The sequence below is a fragment of the Panulirus ornatus genome, chromosome 48, assembly GCF_036320965.1.
Source record: "Panulirus ornatus isolate Po-2019 chromosome 48, ASM3632096v1, whole genome shotgun sequence".
Lineage (NCBI taxonomy): Eukaryota > Metazoa > Arthropoda > Malacostraca > Decapoda > Palinuridae > Panulirus > Panulirus ornatus.
This window is the reverse complement of record NC_092271.1, coordinates 20,689,529-20,707,825: the sequence shown is the minus strand read 5'-3', so window position 1 is coordinate 20,707,825 and position 18,297 is coordinate 20,689,529. Positions and strand designations below refer to the sequence as shown.

General features: G+C 48.4%; 1 protein-coding gene across 7 annotated transcripts in view; it reads right to left on the bottom strand.

Moving 5' to 3' along the window:
• mAChR-A (muscarinic Acetylcholine Receptor, A-type) overlaps positions 1–18,297 on the bottom strand; it is a 461,181-nt gene that overhangs the window by 280,364 nt on the left and 162,520 nt on the right. The window contains exon 1 of one of the 7 annotated variants that reach the window (XM_071690084.1): positions 7,596–7,619. The exons of 5 other annotated variants lie outside the window; for them this stretch is intronic. The gene's annotated coding sequence lies outside the window, so the exon portion shown is untranslated. Of the gene's footprint in view, positions 1–7,595; positions 7,620–18,297 lie in introns of those variants that run through there. One more of the 7 variants, XM_071690090.1, reaches the window with a different exon arrangement.

Sequence of the window (18,297 nt, the reverse complement as noted above, 5' to 3'; positions counted from 1 at the left end):
GGTCTCACGTTTCCATTAAGCAGTTGCAGCCAGGTAGCGAAGCCAGCATGACTGCGCCCACAACACCAGTCCAGCACCTCACACAAGTGGCTCTATTTTAGAAGGCAATGGCAAGCCGGTGGCTGGAAGGGCCGAGAGGAAGATCTCCCAAGACTCCCTCGTGGGTTCGGTTCCCAGGCAATCGGGGAATTTTAGCCTTACAGCAGTATCGGTCTCGAGCTGAAGCTGCACTTCCATTTGTAGAAGACAAGTTGGTCCAGTTCAAGGGAGGACTGCGATATCCCCCCTTTGTTGTTACTGGTTGGGTTTGTCTTTTTCCGTTTCTTGTAGCTTGGCTACGGCGATGTGTGGCATCACTTGGTAGTCTGCTCACACCACAGGTCATCGTCGGAGGCTTCCACAGTTCAGTTCTTATGTCTCCCTCTCTCGCGTTGCTACCCCTCTTCTTCCATCTCTTCAATACCAGCTCTTTTATTATTAGTAGGTTTTCTAACATTTCCCCTAATACATCCAGAGCTTTCTAACATTTCCCTTAATACATCCAGAGCTTTCTAATATTTCCCCTAATACATCCAGAGCTTTCTAACATTTCCCCTAATACATCCAGAGGTTTTCTAACATTTCCCCCTTAATACATCCAGAGCTTTCACATATTTCCCCTAATACATCCAGAGCTTTCACATATTTCCCCTAATACATTCAGAGCTTTCTTATATTTCCCCTAATACATCCAGAGGTTTCACATATTTCCCCCTAATACATCCAGAGCTTCCCACACATCCATAACTCTAACGCCTCCGGAGTCCTAACATTTCCAGGGTTTCCAGGATTCTAGCATCTCCAGGTTGGCTCAGACACTTGCAGAGGGCTGCCGCCTCGTTTTCTCCTCCCATCTTTTATTCATCCCCGGCAGGTGTCTGGTCGAAACCTTAATTCCATGCCAAACCCCCCACTAGTAGACAGCTTTTCTTATGGGTACGTGAGGGCGTTACCGGCGGGCTTTTAAAGCCGGGCGTAAGAAGGGTAGAGGCCAGGACGCAGAGGGTTGGAGGTGGGTCTGCCTGACACTGGAGGAATGATATATACTCGCGCGCATTTGTTGAATCAGCCTGTGTGATTTAGAAAGACGAATAGATTCTGATTCCCACCCTGATTCTCCAGGTGGTGGTTTCTGTCCTCAGGCTCTCCATGGACATTGTTTTGATTGTACATGTAGACTTTCCCTGTGAACGATGGACGCTAATGATTTCAAAATACAGTTTGTTTGTGGAGAGGCAATTAGATACACAGAAAAGTAATCTGTTTCCTTGATGAACTGCTGCCAGAGGAGAAATAGTTGTACCCTTCTCCTCGTCCCTCCAGCGAAGTACTTTTGAAGTTTGCACTGTGTTGGTTGTCCAGTAAACCTGGGGAATGGTACGTAGTGAGGGAGGAACAAACGCTTTCTTCATACATTGCTGCACTTGTTAGGTGTATTATATGGAAGAGAGAGAGAGAGAGAGAGAGAGAGAGAGAGAGAGAGAGAGAGAGAGAGAGAGAGAGGTTGATGGGAGGAGGGGAGGAAGACAGCTCTGGTCTGTTCCGTGATTGTGGTGTCCATCTGTGATGAACTCACTCCACCAAGACGAGGACTTTGGGGGTGTCTTCAACGGCGACTTGTATCGACAGTGTCTGATGATGATGGACACAGGGAGGAGATCCTAATTGACGTGCCTCCTGGCTACACCCACTGCTACACCTCCCTGTGGATCCCAAAGGAGGCGGGAGGATAGTGAAAAGCTGTCTTATTGGCACTCGCTTTGTGACCTTGTCTGACTTATCCCTGACAGAGGAGGTTCCCCCTTTCCCCACCGAAAGGGAATATCATCACTGCTCGTCATTATCGGTGAAGGACCGATAACAGAAGATATGATGGTTTGTGACTAGGTTATCTGCTGGAAGACAGCACATGGGATGGACAGAGAAAAGAAGACCTGATGGTCTATGACGAGGTTATCTGCCGGAGGACAGTGCATGGGATGGATAGATAACAGAAGACCTGATGGTCTGTGACGAGGTTATCTACCGGAGAACAGTGCATTGGAGAGGAAGATTACAGAAGACCTGATGGTCTATGACGAAGTTATATGCTGAAAGACCTTCAGCGTAGACATTTGACTGTGGCTCGCTTCTGTGCTTGTGAACCTCAACAAGTGATATAATCTGGAGCAAAAAAAAAAAAAAAAAATCATTGGACGAGATCTTGAGTTACAATGAACTCCTCCTGAATTAAGCCATCTACACCCCACAACACTCGTCAGTGTATACCCGGAAAACATCATTAACGTACTGGTAAATATCTGGTCCCCTGGTGGTAGAGCTGGAGTAAAGAGCTCGTCAGGAGACCATTGTGGATATCTGTCAAGGAGTCACGCTTTTGAAAAGGTCAGGCAAGAGAGTGTACACAGTGGAGGCATCTTACTTCCTTTGCATGAGGCGGATGGCTCTTGAGTGCTCGGCGAAATACTTGCCTAGGACTTCCAAATGCTGCTAATGATTCTGCTCGAGAACGGGGATGAAATGTCGTGTGGCCGAGAGGATGTCGTACTTAGAGATGCTGGTAATGATTCTGTCTGACGAAGGAGACGAAAAAAATTGCCTTTGGTCGAAGGGGATGGTCTTGCGGTGAAGAAAGACTTAACATATATGAGCTTTAGATAGCGCTGTGGCTGCTGACGCCTCCAGTTCATCTGACGAAGGTGGGGTTTCGAACTCAGATATTTTGTCAGGCGAAGAACTCTCCGCCGGTGTGGTCTTGAGGTTTGGTTTCTTGAGTGTCCTCGCCTTGCGACGATGATGACACAAGAGATCTGATCTGTGGCTCCTGGATACGTAGGCTTTATGGTCCACCTCGCCCGTGTCTGATGGTCGCCTCGGGATGTCCTTCGAGAGCGGCGCTATCCACCCACCTTCTCTCTCGCTGCTCCTCCTCCTCCTCTTCCCTGGCTCCTCGCTGCTCTCCCTCACTCAGTCAGCGATGTAGTTAAGAGGATGGCCGGGTTCCCATCGTGTTTGTCCACCCACCAGTTTTATTCCCCCTCCCCCCGGGCCTCAGCGGCTGATTCATCGTGCCGGCGATGCTCATCGTGTGAGCGGTAACGCAGAAGGATTACGGAGGTCACCAAAGGTCTTTCATCATACCCCAGTGGCCAGATGATATGAATCGAAAGGAAATTGATTCGTTCCATAAGTCTACAGACTTTTTGTGTGGAAGATGCGAGTAGTGGACACTATCTCACAGTTTCAGGTATCTCTTCGATGGCAGTACAGTGCAGCACCATCTCTTAACAGGGCTTGTTCATACCTGTCAGCAATAGATTCAGTGACCTGACACACGAAGACAGACTGCTTGATCTCTCTCTCGTGTGGCAACACCTCTGCCCACACACTGTACGGTTCATTTGGTTAATGTTTTCTTTTGAAGACAATGCGCCAGTGACAACAGTAGCCACACTTCCAGCCCTCCCAAAGGCAGAGTTGAGAGAGCCGTCAAATATAGATGCTAAAAGATATGGTGTTTTCGGTCAAGGGAATATGTGTGTGTGTGTGTGTGTGTGTGTGTGTGTGTGTGTGTGTGTGTGTGTTCGAGAGCACCGGTTCTGGCATCAGGTTATGGGGGGCGTCTCAACCAGCCATCCTTCGTGGTGGCTCGAGCGGCGTTAGCATGTCGTCTCCAACTGCCAGGGAGGCGAAGTCGCTGGGGGCTGACACTGCCCCAGCCTACGTCCCTGTTTCTCCCAGACGGTGGAAGAGGGAGGGAAGGGGGAAGAATTGAGTCTGGCCCCGTCGATCGTGTGGGCTTGGGGTCCTCTCCTGTAATCCTGAACTAGATGGCAGCTTAAATGAGGTTTCGGGGATTGAGGGCGGTGGTGGAGTCGGGAGGGCGGGGAGGACCTGGACCACAGTGAGAAGATAGGAAATAGAGGAAAAAGGTCTGACACGGAGGACTGTGTACACAGGCCCTGAGGCTTCAAGTTGAACGGGAAACCCCCTCAGCCGGAAGCACATTCCAATACATTTTCAAGACAGTTGTATAGTTTCTGTATTTTTGGCGCCTCTAAAAGTACTTCTGAAGGTCGAGCGTCCAAAACTTGTATTTTTTACATTTATTTATAAGAGCCCTGAGGAGCTCTCTCCCTAGAATGGGTTCTGGGTTTTTGTTCTGAAACTCTTTCCAGGTACTCCTGCAGCTTCAAAGCTGCGCTGCTTCCATTAGCAGGGAAATGGGGTACCCCTGAGGAAGTTCTTTGACGAGACTGTACTCCCAATAATACAGTCACGCCAAAAAGAAGATAACTTTTCACTCGCGATTTGACCTCGTTCTGGTGGAGTCCGGTAACACCCACAGAACTTTCCTTTTTTTCCTTTTGGTGATAGACAAGAGAAGCGTGAGACCAGATGCCTATGTTTGCTTCACCTACTTAGGAAAGTTACGGTAAAATGGTGTTGGTGTTAGACGAAGAGTAATTCTGAGCCTCTGTTAGTAGTCTGTCGTAATCTTATATTAGAGAAGGTAAGACCTTATAAACTTGTGCGGGCCGATGGGTAGACACACGGACGAGGAAACAAAGAAACAGAAATGGAGAGTAAAAGAGAAAGTCAGTCAGACAGACAGACAGTCAAAGATGTCTCATCTTTTTTGCCTTTTCGATTGCAAAGTGTCCTTTATCTGATTCTCATCATCAGAGAGAGACGTTGTGTAACATCAGCAATACCCTGTTTTTTGTATAGGATTTACATGGGACTTAATCCTCTAACAGATTAAGACTGGGAGTACAAGGCGACGTGATTCTAAACGTTGATTGTAAACCATCGACCTTCCTCGCTCCCTTTACTTTCCATTCCTCGGACACGTTTGACCTGACGCCAGCCATCTCATCCCAGACTATTATATTCTCGACATTATTTTTATCCCTCTTGCTCCTTTCACTTCGAGTGACCCAAGACTCCGTTCTTCTGAGTTGCTCTTCCCTGCGTTCCGTTCCGACATTCCCTGCTGGGACGTATGTCGTCAGCTCGAACAACATTGGTTTTTGCTCTTATATTAAAAAAAAAAAGATCTTGGAATGTGGTTATCTTATCCCTCCAATCTATCTCCTGCTGGATGTGACCTGGGAACTGATTGAGTCTTGGGTTGGCTTGTTATCTTTTCCAGCCAGTTTTGGATCAGTGATCCTCATACGTATGTTATCACGTGATTAGAGAGATGTGTGTGTGTGTGTGTGTGTGTGTGTGTGTGTGTGTGTGTGTGTGTTATCTCCTAGTGCATAGATTTGTGTGTGTGGCCAAGAGACGTCTGTGCTGTCTTGTGATTCTGATGTGTCAGTGTTATCTTGCGAGGTATAGATTTCTCTATTATCCTGTGATGATACAAAGGTGTCTGTGATATACTGTGGCATAGTGATAAACTCTCAGGCTGTTAGACAACAGTGATATACAAGTTGATATTTAAGTCGGAATGAGAGACAGATCTGTGGATGTCGCGGGAGACAGCGACAAAGCAAAAAAAAAAAAAAAAAAAAAAGATATATATATATATATATATATATATATATATATATATATATATATATATATATATATATATATATATATATATATACTTCAGAAGAATTCACAAAGAAAAAGAAAATATAGCTTTTTTTTTTCTATAAGACTGAACATCCATAATGATCTATGGACACCATACATATTCAGGACTTCCCTCCTTGTCTACCTTCCCCATGATTATATAGCTTCTCTGGCGGTCACTGTCTGTATGAAGGTGAATGAGATGAATTAATTGATGCATTGTTGAATGAGCTGAATCGGTAAAGAGCCATGAGCTTAATGAATATAATTGGTGGACGTATTTTATATCATCTCAGATCAGCCCTCTGTGTCAGTTAATGATTCTGATTGTATCTTAAACGAGAAAGGAAAGGGAAATATAACTCAAATGGAGCTCGTGTCTTTTGTAGTCGGTTCTTCAAACAGGTTCAGAAGTTTAGAAATAAGTGTCCAGTGACCGGATGAATCATGGCGAGGTCTGAGCCATTGAAAATATTCCCTTATTCCACCAGAGATCCCACGCCGGAGACTCGTGCAAGCTCGCTTCCTTTCCAGGTTTGGTGTCAGTAAAACAAAATCTTCCGATAAATTCTTCCTCCTGTTCCTCCTCCCTCGCAGTGTCGTAAAGAAATATGAATGCGCCTCTGACCGTACCCAGTCGAGGTTCCAGGCGTGGCCCACTGTGGTTGGTCGGGAAATCTTCGAAGTGGTGTCCTGGAAATCCTGGAAGTTATGCCTGTCTGTTGATCTTGGAAATATTCGAAGTGGTGTCTTAGGAACCCTGGAATTGGTGCCCGTCTGTTAATCCTGGAAACTTTCGAAGTGGTGTCTGTCTGTTGATCTGGAAACCTTCGAAGTGGTGTCTGTCTGTTGATCCTGGAAACCTTCGAAGTGGTGTCTGTCTGTTGATCCTGGAAACCTTCGAAGTGGTGTCTGTCTGTTGATCCTGGAAACCTTCGAAGTGGTGTCTGTCTGTTGATCCTGGAAACCCTCGAAGTGGTGTCTGTCTGTTGATCCTGGAGACCTTCGAAGTGGTGGCTGGGAATCCTGGAGGTGCTGTCTCTGTCTTAATCCTCGAAGTGTTGTCTGTGAATCTTTCGAAGTGATGTTTGTAAGCTCTCGAATTAATAGGGGACACTACAAGCTAGAAGGAATCCTTATGGTGTTGTAAGGAAGAACTTGCAAATCCAGCGCTTCCTCGAAGCAAATCCATCGCTTCCTCAGATCACGGAGTTACGCGTGATCCACAGGGTAGGTAGGTGTGTACAGCAAGAGTGGGAAGTCCTCAAGTCATTTAATGAGAGTATTCTTGTCTTATATCCTGGCAACTGACATTGCAAGGACAAAGAACATACCCTGACCATGACCATCCAGGATGAAAGAGAAAAAGAAAATCATGTGAAAGAGAATATGACAAAGATCAATTTGAGCTCCACTGGTAGTTGTAGACCCGACTCTTAAAGGTGGAGAGGTTATAGGAGGACAGACCCAGAGGACGAAGTAAGTAGGAGAACTTCTGAGATTCGCCGTTGAGGAAGGAAAGTGGTATAACGGTCATGCCTCGTGTGACTGGTCGCCACGAAGAAACTATGGGAGGTTGTGGCTATTCGTGCGCCGAGGCTCCAAACCCAATTAGGGTGGGACACATCAGTGAAGTCAGCTTACGAGAACGGTAGCCACAATTACACCTGTGGAACAGAGAGAGTGGAGCAACATCGGGGTGGATGGATAGGGACGGTCGAAGATCGGTAACAATAGGAGAGAGCCAGTGAGGCGTCCCTTTGATTTCACTCTGGCTCCAAAGGAGCTGGAGGAAGAACCAGGTGTGTGAGCACATCAACACAGTCGCCTTAACACACTGAATTGCCATAACAACTGTGTGAATCATGTGTTGTTGCCGTTCACAGCAGTCTGGCCCAATCCTACGCTGAGGCAAGCCAATAAAACTCAAAGGATCAGTCTACAGAAAGGAAAAATAAAATGCTGAAGGAAACAAGAGTCCCTACCTTAACAGGTTAGTTAATCACGAAGCCAACGTCTGCCCAGATGAACTGCACCAACCTGCAAAGAAGAAGAAAGAAAAAGATTAGAATTTTCAACTTCACCATAGACAGACACCCTACCCTTCCAATTCAAGCCAAACCTCCATTATTTTCCCCCGTTTCGCTCAAACTTACCTTAAGAAACTTGAGAACCTGACCTCCGTCTCTGTCTTCGTGAAGAACTTTTCCTGCTACCGATACGACCAAGTTCCTGATGGGAAAGGAGGGTTTAGCCAGCCGCTCATGACCCCTGAGGAAAGGTAGAAACCACCCCTGTCCCATACTCTCCCTTTTTACACAGGGTGTCTCACCAGACGCGATGGTCAGTGTAGACGCGGTGGTCAGTGTAGACGAGGTGGTCAGTGTAGACGAGGTGGTCAGTGTAGACGCAGTGGTCAGTGTAGACGCGGTGGTCAGTGTAGACGAGGTGGTCAGTGTAGACGAGGTGGTCAGTGTAGACGCAGTGGTCAGTGTAGACGCGGTGGTCAGTGTAGACGAGGTGGTCAGTGTAGACGCAGTGGTCAGTGTAGACGCGGTGGTCAGTGTAGACGCAGTGGTCAGTGTAAACGCGGTGGTCAGTGTAGACGCGGTGGTCAGTGTAGACGCGGTGGTCAGTGTACAGTATATTTGTTGACCATATCCATCCGGCGTGGAAGGGGGGGGGGGGGGTTAAGCCTGGCCATTTCACACATTCATTTTCGTGTGGATTCATTCACTCACTGGAGCTCGCTTATTCACCGTCATTCACTTCATTCGCTAATTAACGTGCATAGATCAAAAGCTTATTGCTGAGTACCAGACGTAAGATAACACATCTGTGTTATCTTTCACAAACGCGGCATTACCGACCATTTATCAGATTTGGGGGGGGGGAAAAAAAGGGGGGAAAATCACATTCCGTATTTCTCCCTCCGTGTATACCGTGGCCACCATCATCATGTACTTGATTTTTGAAAGCGTCACAAAACACACCATTTTCCCCATCTTAAAAGAAAAGAAAAGAGAAAAAACGGAGTTACTCACGTATGCTTCCTCCGGCATGCATAATTGAGTCACTCGTTGTATAACTTTGTTCTTGGCATTCCAAGTTTAATGAAGAGTCTCTCCTTTGACGAGATACCGAGACAGTGACTCGGGGTCGAAGCTCTGGAGAGAAACTCAAGAGAGGACGAAAGAGTTACAGAGGAACGCAAGCACCAGCAGCAGCAGCAGACCAGGGGGTCCATGGGTGTGTGTGTGTGTGTGTGTGTGTGTGTGTGTGTGTGATTGTGCGAGAGATCAGAAACATAAAAGCTTGATGCTGGAAGAGTTTGGATAAAAAAAAAAAAGAAGTCAATAGGTTATTACGAAGCGATGGGAATCCCGTCAGTCTTTAGGGGATGGTGTGGGGGGAAGGGAGAGTTGCTTTGACCCGATGTATTCGTCTGGTCTGGGCTGTGTGTGATGGTGATGGTGTAGATCACAGCTTCGTGCAACGTTGAGTCGGTCCTGGAAGAGAGCCCGCTGTGCCTGTCTGTCTTTAATGCCCAGCATCCCAGTGCACCGTGTTTTCCCCCCCCTCCTCCTCAGGACAGTTGTAGAAAATCGATAACATGGCTGGCTGTTCGCAGCGCAACCCCCTTTCAGTCATTGTTCCGCTCGTCCTGGGGAGAGTAAATCTCTCTCTCTCTCTCTCTCTGTCTCTCTCTCTCTCTCTCTCTCTCTCTCTCTCTCTCTCTCTCTCTCTCTCTCTCTCTCTCTCTCGCAATACCCTGGAAGAGCCGGTTGCTGTTTCCTGCGGGGGGGTCCAGCCACGTTGCTTCAGCCATCGACTGACTGGGTGACGTGCAGGATATTGATGAATGATTAGCGACGTTAGGGTGTCGTTATTGGCCTCAAGTTACCCCATGCCGGCCACCAGGCGGCACGCGTGTCCCTCCGTCAGGTCTTCATGGCCTCACAGATGTTCTTCCTGTAACTGAAGCTGTGGTGTTTGTAGTTGAAACCTCCCAAACCTCCATACCCACAATAGACTGCAGACCCGTCCCTGTTTCCAAGACCTTTGCACTCGCCTCCCTCACCTCCCCCATCCATTAACAGTTCAAATAGCCATGGTGACATCACACTTAACTCTGCCGTAGACCCGCTTCCACCTGGAATCACCTACCCTCCTCTGTTATTCATTGTCACATGAGACAGCCCTCTAACAGACGCCAGTGAGGCGGAAGACTCGAGGAAACGAACCAATGACCATCAAGAGAATTATTATGACCCAAGAACCCTGCCAACAGTCATCATTCTCCATGTAAAGTCTCGTAACTTTAAAAAAAAAAAAGTAGGATTAAACTATGTCAGAGTTAACTGACCTCAACTTTTCGGACGATTTTAACAGGAGCCATTCATCTGCTCCCGGAGGAAGTCCAGTTTGTTCCCAAGGGCTCTCCTGTGACCAGAAACCACCCACGTGTACTCGAAGGTCCTCCAGTTCACAGGAACCATACGTATGTTTTCGAAGGTCCTTCAGTTTACAGATCCATCAGTTCGTCCTCAAAGGTCCTCCAGTTTACAGGATCCACCCGAGTGTTCCCAACGGTCCTCCAGTTTGCAAGAACCACCATTCTTTTCCTGGAGGTCTTCCAGTTCACAGGAACCATCCAGATGTTCCCAAAGGCCCTCCAGGTTACTGGAACCAACCAGCTGTTCCCAAAGATCCTCTGGTTCACAAGAATCTCCATCTGCTCCTGCAGTTCCTACAGTTCTCCAGGAACCATCCAGCTGTCCCCAGAGGTCGTGCAGTTTACGAGAACCATCCATCTGCTCCCGGAGGTTCTTCAGTTTATGTATCCAGTTTCGGCCATTTTTCCCCTCGGAAGCATTTTCTTGGCTGGAGTCTCTTGGTTTTCCAGGAGGTCAGACCAGTCGTTGAAACATCATCATCTGCCTATCCCCACCACCCACCTTCCACCACCCCCTCCTCTCTTTTGAAAATTATTTATATACGTCATAAATCTCATGGCCAGACGAGCGACTTGGAGACATTGTGAATTATTTAAAGAAAAGAAAAAAACTGCTCTGGAAATTATACTTTGAGCAGTTCAGATAAAGAAAAGAAAAAAAGAAAAAGAAAATCGTTTTGAGCCATTTGGCGAACTGCTCTGGAAATGTTTTTTTTTTACGCATTACAAATATTGTCGAAGTATCAGTTATGTTCATTGCACATAGTGAAGTGGAATTTACGATCGTGCCAAAGGTGATTCATGGAAGTGTATGTATTCGTAGAATCTGTTACTTACGAACTATGATGTTCTGTACTAAATTCATAAGGTTGATATAGCATTTGATCTCTTTCCCATAAAAGAGAAATAAGCTGAAGGTCGTCAGATGCCTTAATTAAACTCTCATTCACAATAACGAGAGAATGAAGTTCCAACATAATCCAACTTTCACCATAAATTACCGTCATTTAACAAGCCGAACCTGACTTTGCCAATTACGAACACGATTGTCATCACTGAGAAGATAATTTCGCCTAGGCTCTTATAATTAAACAAGAAACTTTGGATCTTATTACCAGTGAGGGAGATAGACTTAATGAGAGCGTAATGACCAGCGTAGTTTTTTTTTTCTTTTCTTCTTCTTACGGTGAACAATTATCTTCATATTCTCCTTGTATCTGATCATTCTCGAAGTGGCGCGAAGGTGTGAGGGGGTCGTCGGTATCTGCTTTAGCTTTAAGTAAAGCCGTAGACGGACGACTCAGAGGTACTTGAACACCACCACAGATTTCACAGGAATATCTCCCGAGTCTGTGACACAGATTTCAGAAGCAGGTTTCGAGGCTGTGACAAAGAGGGATGCGAAAGACGTTCCCACAGAACTTCGTGATTGCGTAAACATTCACAGACGCGCATAGAAAGAAGGAAGAAGAAAATATTAATATTGTATGTAATCATGAATTTATTCCTTGGCATTTAAATTGCATTGGGATTTTTTTTTCCCCTGGCTTGGCTGCAGCCACGTTGACTACCAAGTTCCTCCACCGCATTTCTAAGTTTTCGGGGTTTAGCGTTTAGCTTCGCTCCGTTCCTTCACAACACTAAGAGTTTTGGGACTAGATGTGTGGCTTGCGTCCCGACACCACATTCAGAGTGTTCGAGCGTCCGCACGGAACGGGTAGTTTGCGTGTTTCCACAACCTTTACAATCTTCAAGCTCTTGATGTCAGGGGACCCCCGTGGCTGGAACGTGTGTGGCTATGGGTTCCTACAACCTCGACGACCCATGGCTATTGTGGTATGGAATCCCGTGCGAACCCATCCTCCTCCCCACCCACAACGCTTCACAACCTCGAATCTCAAAAGAACACGAAGGAATGTAGCTTGTGTCCCACGAAACCTTTAGACTCATCAAGGCTTCTTAGGAATTCCAGGTCATTAAATGGCCGATGGGAACGACAGACAAGTCTGGATCTCCAGAAGGGACCGTGGAAACGCAGGCAGTGTGAACACGACTTTCCAGGAGGGGAAACTGGAAAACATCAAAGAGCTCATAACCACGACCTGGCCTGCGGGTGGCCCCCACGATACTACAAGACCGATAGGCCTAAAGAAACCGTGGAATTTTTTGAATTCTGGCGGAGCTTCAAAGAAAGTGGGAATACGAATGGACGACTGGGGATCAGAGAGAGAGAGAGAGAGAGAGAGAGAGAGAGAGAGAGAGAGAGAGAGAGAGAGAGAATCTTGATCGTAAAGATAATGGAAATGCAAGAGACATGTACAGACAGTTCCTGACGTTTTCATGGCAACGCTGGAGAGACTGGACTCTCTCTCTCACTCTCTCTCTCTCTCTCTCTCTCTCTCTCTCTCTCTCTCTCTCTGATCCCCAGTCGTCTATCCGCATTCCCATTTTCTTTGAAAGCGAGTGCTCCCGAAAACCCCTCGAGCAACGTGCACACCCTCCTCCCACGTCATAAAAGTCAGCTGCTCCTCCTCCTCCTCCTCCTCCACACGTCTCCCACTCCCCGGCATCAGATCAGTTGCACACGGCCCGTCGTTATTTGTTTACCGAAATCGATTCAAAAGGTGACGTTCGGGGATGGCAAATGATGACTTTTGATCGAGCGTTATGTTATGCTGACTGTTGCTGACGGCTGCTGACTGTTGCTGACTTGGGGGGTTGGGTTGGGGGCTGACGCGACGGTATGATCCCCCACGGAGGAGAGCAGATGGGAGAGTTGGGGCTTTGGAGAGAGAGAGAGAGAGAGCGAGGGAGTCGGGAATGGAGAGAGGAGGATGATGGGAGCAGGGATAGGGAGGATGTGGGGAGCAGGGATAGGGAGGATAGAAGATAGAGGCAGGGGAGAGAGAGAGAGTTGGGAGTAGGGTTGAGGGAGGAGGTAGGTAAGACGGAGATGAGGGGGTGCAGGCATCGGGAGTGGAGAAGGTTGGCAGCAACACATCGGGAGGAGAGAGGATGGGGAGCAGGGAACGGGGAGGGGAGGAGATGTGGAACACACATGGGCAGGGGAGGACGTAGGGGAGCAGCAGGCTTTGGGGAGGCGAGGAGATAGGGAGGATAGAGTGGGGAGGATAGGGAGGGGCGAGTGGGGCGTAGAGCAGTCTGAGGGAGGAAAGAAGCAGATGAGCAGGCTTGTGTGTGTATGTGTGTGTGTGTGTGTGTGTGTGTCCGACATGAACACGTGTTGATATGTCCAACACGAGCGTCCGCGTGCTGCCCCCCCCCCTCCTCCCCCACGGTCGTGCACGCATCCAACCCAGGTGTCGCGGAGGAGGATCACCACCCACCCATCCATCCTTTCCAAGTGGAAGGGGGTGGTCGAGTGGTTGAGGGGAAAGGGGAGAAAGAGAGGGGGGGGGGAATGGTGAGTAAGGGTGGGTGTATATTAGCTTGGCCAACCGCGGGTTGATTATGGTCCAGGAAGGCTAATTAGTTCGGGAACAGATGGGAAACTCCTGCGTAATGAGAGTTCGACTCAGACATTAATTGGAACAGTACAGCGGCAGCACACATCACTTGAGTTAGGTCTCGCCACACGCCGCCACGTATACAACACGCCCCTTTTCCAGTACGAGGGTAATTGTCGGCGCTGATCTGTCGTAAGTTGCCCTCGGGTTTAGCTCAGGACCGATAATGGTTTTGTGATGTGAGGTGTGGGGGGGGGGCGGCGCGGGGGGGATATATACGTAAGTTCCCCTTCTTGCCTTTATTGATAGGGAAAATGGGGCCCCCACAGCGCCTGGAAAGTCGGCCACATCAGTCGCGAGTCGCGAGGGACAACAGGTGTGATGTCGTCTATACATCTGAGTGGGGCCGATGGGCAGCAGCTGAAAGGTAGGTATGCAGCGTCGTCATTGTTTCTGGTAACTGGAATTAATCTTCCTTGGTAGTGTTAAATGCCTTCATAAGGGCGTACACACCCGTTAGCGTGGACCTGTTGGTTATGAGTGTTCGTGCGTCCTTTGCAGGAGTGGAGTTAGGCTTAGGGATGGGATGGGAGATCTGGGAGGCACGAGTGGCGGAAACAGGATGGGGAGGTGAGGATTTTGGGAGGAGGCAAGAGTGAGAAGGCAAAAGTGGGTAGAGAAAGGGAGATAGTGATGGGTAGGTGTGTGTTTGGGTGGGAGGGAGTGTCATGGGTAAAGTGGGAAGGCAGGATTGGGTAGCATAGTGGGGAGACAGAGTAGGGGAAAGTGGGGAGACATGGTTAGGGACCAGGATAGGGAGACAGGATGGAGAGAGAGCAGGACCCAGCAAGACATCCCTGACGAAGTTGTAGGAGCTGTCCACTTGGACAACACATCTTCCCCTCCACACTCATCCTCCCTCCCTATATCGAAGGTCCTCTTGTACTGTCTCCCTTCCTTTTCCACCGTCCACCTTCCTTTATAAGCCGTCTACCTACCATCCTCCACCCGTTTACCTACCATCCTCCACTGTTTACCTACCATCCTCCACCGTCTACCTACCATCCTCCACCGTCTACCTACCCTCCTCCACCGTCTACCTACCCTCCTCCACCGTCTACCTACCATCCTCCAACATTACTCGAGTACACGTAGACATCTGCACTGGAGGTCGGCTGTGTAATGTGGCTAACATATGACAGCTTTAAAGTCCAGAGGTTCAGGTGTGTGTACTGTAGGTGTAAGTGGCAGGTGTAGGTATATCATCCCACATATGTGTGTGTGTGTGTGTTTCCATGGTCCCAGAAACCCATATACCCAAAACAGCAAAATGAAGTCTTTCTTCGTTCGAAAATGAAAATATCCCTCACCTCCCTGCTTCGGAAAAGCATCGCTCAGGCAGACAGACAGAGAGAGACAGACATGCGACCTGGTTCACACCAGATCTACAGGTTCGTCGGACTCCAAACCTCCAAAGACTTGACTCTCTCTCTCTCTCTCTCTCTCTCTCTCTCTCTCTCTCTCTCTCTCTCTCTCTCTCTCTCTCTCTCTCTCTCTCTCTCAAAGTGCAGTTTGAACGCGCATTGTTGGCAGGCTGAAGGGGCCGTATGCGTGTCTCGTGTCGTCCTTAGTAAGGCCATTGGCGAAGACGCAATGGGGGTTAAAACCTTCCTTGAAAAGGAATAGAAAAAAATAGAAATAAAAGGGTTTCTTACCCGAATTTCCACGTAAATGTCACATCCTCCCGCTTCATTGCGTCCTTTAGAAAGGAATCATAGGAAAGACGCTTTCTCAATGGAGGAGGAGGGGAAGAAAAATGGTTAATTAAAACGAGCGACGTCTGAGGGTCGATTAAAACGAGCGACGTCTGAGGGTCGATTAAAACGAGCGACGTCTGAGGGTCGATTAAAACGAGTGACGTCTGAGGGTCGATTGAAGCGAGCGACGTCTGAGGGTCGATTAAAACGAGTGACGTCTAAGGGTCGATTAAAACGAGCGACGTCTTTGGGTCGATTAAAACGAGCGACGTCTGAGGGTCGATTAAAACGAGCGACGTCTGAGGGTCGATTAGAATAATGGCAATGAGAAGAGAACTTGTCACGCTAGTAAGAGAACAGTTGATGATGATCATGCAGTACATAATGCTTCGTTGCTCATGCACTCGCTGCAGGATCATGAACACCGACCTGGGTGTTACAGCCCGGTCATGAACACCGTCATGGACGCATTCGATGGCGCTGACATGATTCAGCAACTCCTCAGCCGGCACTTGATGCTTCCAGGCGTCCCTGGAACGTAAGAGAGCTTTCCAGGCAACTGGAAATCGACCGTATCACGCACTCATTACGTTTCCGGGCGTCGCTGGAACGGAAGCATTCCGGGCGCATGAAAGGGAAGACGAGAGACGACGCAGTGGACACAAATCCGACATCGCAAACGTGTGTGTGTGTGTGTGTGTGTGTGTGTGTGTGTGTGTAAGAAAGCTAAAGTGATATGCAGAACGAGATCCCCGCCACAGGTTGGCCATAAGTATAGACTGCGTTCCAGCAGGCTGGAGTCTCGGAAAGGGGGCAGATGAATCCTGCGATGGCAAGATTTTGATTAGATTTGCAGGTGTTTTTTTTTTGTATTCTGTAAGTAAGCACCGATCATCATTCAAGTGTAGTGTGTTAGCCCAGCGAGTTGGGTCAGAGTGCTTGGTTGGAGGGTGAGGGAGTGAGTGGAAGCGCTATGTTGGAAGGTTCGTGTCGTGTTTTGGAGAGGGGGGGTCATTGTTGGGAGGGAGAGGGCTGTGTTGTAAGAGACGGTGCTGGGAGGTCAGTTTTAGTATGTGTCAGTGTTGGGGAGGATCCAGTCGCCACAGCCTTGGCAACACACACACACACACACACACACACACACACACACACACACACACACACACACACACAGTTGGGGATACACTCAGCCCTTCCAGACCTGCAGGCGGATTTAACAATCTGGAAACACTGGGTGCTGGTGATCACTCTGACCTCTCTCCCCCCACCTTGTAACTGTGATGCTGCTGGAATCCCCTGGCGCATCCCCTCCTCTTTCTCACTCTCACCTGGAAACGCTTAAACGCATTCGATCCAGAGAGAGAGAGAGAGAGAGAGAGAGAGAGAGAGAGAGAGAGAGAGAGAGAGGAGGCACGTATCGAGACGGGGGGGGGGGGGGGAGTCAATACAGCTTCTCAGAGGTCGAAACATCGTCGACCAGGCGTTCATCGAGACAGAGGGGTCGGTACAGCTTCGACCAAGCGCCTCTTCGGGACTCCGAAACCTGCGGTGTGTCGTGGGGGAACACGATTGTGTTAAGAGCACGAAACGTGATAAAGCAGAAGTAGCAAATACTAAAGATTTTCATTCGACAGGTCATCTAGAGATAATCTGTGGGGCCTGGGTGGATTCTCCGCCGGAAGGCAGCGACGTCTTGACAACGGGAGCCGTTAGGAAAAGAAGTTTAGAGGATTAGTTGTTTTAGAAGAATGTGTCCCTCCGTCAGGTCCAGACTACACGGGCGCTCCTGCTTCATGTCCAGACTACACGGGTGCTCCTCCTTTAGGTCCAGACTGCACGGGTGCTCCTCCTTCAGGTTCAGACTGCGCGGGTGCTCCTCCTTCAGGTCCAGACTGCACGGGTGCTCCTCCTTTAGGTCCAGACTGCACGGGTGCTCCTCCTTCAGGTCCAGACTGCACGGGTGCTCCTCCTTCAGGTTCAGACTGCACGGGTGCTCCTCCTTCAGGCCCAGACTGCACGGGTGCTCCTCCTTCAGGTCCAGACTGCACGGGTGCTCCTCCTTCAGGTCCAGACTGCGCGGGTGCTCCTCCTTCAGGTCCAGACTGCGCGGGTGCTCCTCCTTCAGGTCCAGACTGCGCGGGTGCTCCTCCTTCATGTCCAGACTGCGCGGGATAATTACAAAATTCCACTTGGATGACAAAGATCTGTTTGCTCAGCTGGCGTTCACGCCGTGTATGCTTGCTGTTTCCTTCTGCCTCATTGTACTCTTGAATTAATTAAGGTCGTTATCTCAGTTTCTTCTGCTGAATTAGCTGGCATTTAGCTGTGTTGTGATACCATCGCGGGCCTCCTGGATTTCAAGAGAACCATTAAATATGTAATGCTAAACTAAAAGGGAGTTCACAGAAAGCCACGGACTATATGAGGATTAGATAAAAAAAAAAAAAAGAAGCCGATATTCTATTTAGAATATATGAATTATTTTCGTACAGTCACTTAATTCGGTTCGAGATCAGCACAATATGATGTTTTTGTCCTAACCATTCCTTCATATCTCGCGTCATAGTCATTCTTATGTCAGATTATTTCGTACTTATGAGGTCCATGTTTACTATAACACTATATAAACCGTCACTGTAAGGACCAAACATCACACCTGCTAGTGAACCTCATTCACAAATATCCGGCATCACAGTCTACAAATCGCACTCGCACACACACACACACACACACACACACACACACACACACACTCAGGTATTTACCACTCTGTAAATCACATTAACACGTATCCAGCATCACACTTTGTAAACCATTCTCCCATTCTTCTACCGTTCTGTAAAACGGCATATTCACAACCCATGCAGCATCACACACTCTGGAAACCAGGCTGACACTCGCACGGTAGCAGACAAAAGTATTGAGACACTCCTGAACAAAGGTGAACCCAGTCCTCTCTCAGTACAAATAGAGAGACAGAGGAGGGGGGTCGGTACAGCTTCGCAGG